The sequence below is a fragment of the Anneissia japonica genome, unplaced genomic scaffold, assembly GCF_011630105.1.
Source record: "Anneissia japonica isolate Jap-2015-1 unplaced genomic scaffold, ASM1163010v1 scaffold7766_len575116_cov191, whole genome shotgun sequence".
NCBI lineage: Eukaryota > Metazoa > Echinodermata > Crinoidea > Comatulida > Comatulidae > Anneissia > Anneissia japonica.
In genome coordinates, this window is record NW_022694700.1 from 237,176 (window position 1) to 240,599 (window position 3,424).

At 34.9% G+C, this 3,424-nt stretch overlaps 1 pseudogene; it reads right to left on the reverse strand.

The window, feature by feature from the left end:
- Positions 1-534: 534 nt before the first annotated feature.
- LOC117101190 lies at positions 535-705 on the reverse strand (annotated as a pseudogene).
- Between the last annotated feature and the right edge of the window lie 2,719 nt (positions 706-3,424).

A 3,424-nucleotide genomic window follows, 5' to 3' on the forward strand; every position in this document is an offset into this window, starting at 1 on the left:
GGATATTTTAACAATGCACAACATTTCTTCATAATAGTCTAACAGATAATTTTTTCTTATGCAAATCAATTTGATTTGACCATGTTTTTACAGTATGTTTGCTTAAAAAATCTTGCTTTTGCTCCTAATGGTAGCGGTGGATTTTACGAACAATACGCACAACATTTTTGAAGGTTGAAAGTCTGACACGATCTTTCTATCTTTTGTTATATTTATATTGATTGTGTGGGAAAGAAAAATAAACAATGTTTTGAAATAACCCACGATGTTAAATAATGTTATTTTTCTGTCAATACTTCACCAGCACAATTGCAAGCAGCAATATTTTCCAACACGCGTAACTACTGTATATAGATTGAGATTTTTTTTCAATTTCAATTTATTTATTCGGCTACAACATGAGAAAAACATACAAGAACAAAGGCCCCATAATGAAATCGAACAAAAAAAAAGAAAAAAGAAAAAAGAAAACTCACCATTGGCCCCTGGGAAACCTGGGCGTAACAAAACACCATCGAGGGTAGTCCCAAACAATAGTGGGCTAACAAAAATACATGAAGTCCATATCATCAAGTTAAAATCGTTAGACAAAAATCGGCGGTCAATTCGAAAAATGCCTAAAAGTAGTGAAGGTCAGCGTTTCAGATATTAAGCTGAAAAGAACAGATACTACACATGATCTTAGCCAAAAAGCCGCGAAGCGCATGGAGAGGCGGGTGTAGGAACCGTGTAGTTACGTTACTAGGTCTCAGAGGCCTGGGATTTTTGTCTTTAGAACCATACTCATATTTATGAGTTCGTAGCTCAATAAAACAGCAAGACCCCAAGAACCGTGGTTCCTATGCAAGCAAATAACTGTTTGTAAACTCGATAGCTTTCCTTTATCAGGGTGGAATATTTGACGTCACGCACAAATGCATTTTCAGATCTGTGTTCTTGATAGTTCTGGTGTCGAATGTTTCTTTTGTAGAGTCAATTGTTGAAGCAATATATTATATTTATTGTATCATTGTATTGCACACATCGGACCACGATATATTGGTCATAGGGATTTAATAAATATAATTCATATCATAACATATTAGCAATAAGAAAAAAAAATCAAAGTAAACAACAGATTCTTCCGAGCATCGATATAATTTCTAGGTCCTGTTTCCGGAAACAACACAGGTGTAGACACACGCGTCAGATTCCTCCCACGCGTACTGATCTGGAATATTTGCCGTTTAACGTCAACAAAATAATATTCGCAATTATTTTACTCTTTCATCAACTTGTAGATCTTCTTTTCTTCATCATTGAGCGATCATCTAATAACAATAGTGCCCAACTAAGTATTTCTTAATGAGCTATTATAAGAAACGAATATCAAACATAACTATGAAAGAGAGGGAATTCATCTTTTTTTTTTGTTTTCGTAAATATGTTTGTCATAAATAATCTTAGGTTAATTATAGGTTAATAGGTTTTCTTTTGAAACCTTGAATCATTGTCAATATGAGTTGAAATTACAATACATTTTGCGTTGTGTTGAATACAGGTTTAACTCTTAAAACAACAGTATGTATGCTTCCTTTCCAAGATACTATATTTCTGAGAATGTTCTTCCCACGTTTTAAGGTCATTAGCCTTTGAGTCTCGTTTGCAAACGTTCATAATCCTCAGTTTGGTCTTCGGTCTTTCTTGAGCAATCCCATCAACAGCAAAACTTGTTGAGTGTTGAAATCTTTCATCCCTGCAAACGTGACCACCTCAGTGAAACACTTATTTTCATTAGGACAATCATGTAGGCCTACATGTTCCAGGACATGTTCCTGTTGTTTGTGATCTTAATTTTGTCATTTGTAGCAAGAATCCTCCACAGACAACATATTATATCTTTATTAATTAATTTATTTAGGCATATGGGCCAAGGATTGGCAATAGCAAGCTTAGTCACTGCCCTGCATAGATGAAGTACATCTAGCCTCTACTTCTAACTGTCATATGTTGTATGTGTTTCTCTTCTGTAAACAGGGTGCTCACAACACAGCCTCGATAGACTCTGCTTTAGAATAATTTAGCTTTCCGTTTTTGTTTTTTTTTCATAGTCAATGAACGTGTCTGCCTATTGTAAAAACTTTGAGAGATCTGGGATAATGTTCTTCTGTAGATAGGCATTGTGAGTAACTACTGATCTCTACTGACACAATCAATGTTTTCTAACGGTAATCATTGATGTTGACAGTGACATTAACACATTAGGCCATGAATTTTAATTGTTTAATTGCTTTATTGGTCAATTTAAAATTTTGCAGGAAAAAAACATCAACCATAAGCTGTCAGATTACATAACACTGCATCGTTTTGTTGCTTCCATCCATCGTCAGGAAGTAATGGATCTTTTTATGTGGCATTCGCAAAAGTGCACGTGTGCCGCCAAGAGTATTGGCAAGTCATGTATGTTGGTTAGTGTCCTCCATGTTTTCCTAAACCGACGTCCTTGGCTTTCAGTCAAACAAAGGATTGTTTTTAAGATAAATTTAATTACATAAAGAGCTCTTCATGTTTTTCACCCATATATATATAAGCAGGGAATTGTTATAGTGACAATATAAGCGACATGCTTTTCTCCGCTCGACGTCATGTACACGGGCATTGCGATAATCGACTCGTAGTTTTGTACTTACCAGACGCTTTTCTAGGCTGAAATCCTATGGTGATAGAGCCTTTTAGTGTTTATACCTATCCTTTGGGGCCAGTTACTAACAGAAATATATGTTGCAAGTTTGAATGTATTCAAGTCAAAGCTCAAGGAATTCCTTTTTTCTTGATTTGATAGTCTCCGACCGTGCAACCTTGATTTAGAAATTCCGGGATGGTGTCTGGTGGAGGAGAGTTTAACCAATTGTTTAAGTTAGTGTATTTATTTCAGCGTATTTAAGTGTAGTACAGTATGAGATAATGTGTCCTGGGTACGACCATATATCTGTCGACACATCAGTTGTAAACATAAAAATATGTCATCTTTTTTTTCTGATAAAGGTTAACTGTGACAGTAATTCACTCGAGGAAACAACAGTTTTGTGTGTCATCGTTTGTAACTATTTATCATGGTAAAACCATGTAAACTATGTTGTAAAAGAAATTCATCTCCGGATGTTTGTCTTTTACAATTACGTGAATATGGGCAAAAAGTAGACCTTCTGCCTTGCTCAATTTACTAAGCTGATATCAGATTCACTGTAGAATAAGGATTAAACAAGGCAACATAAAATAATCTAACGCCTTGCAATTTGTGTGCTTGAACTTACATATTTTATGCAATAGACAGATTAGGAACCCCTTCCCTAATGTGCAGAGTACAGAGCGTTTACACGGATTTGCCTTATTCCATTTTTATTTTCCTATCTTTATAATAATAATAATAATAATAATATAATTA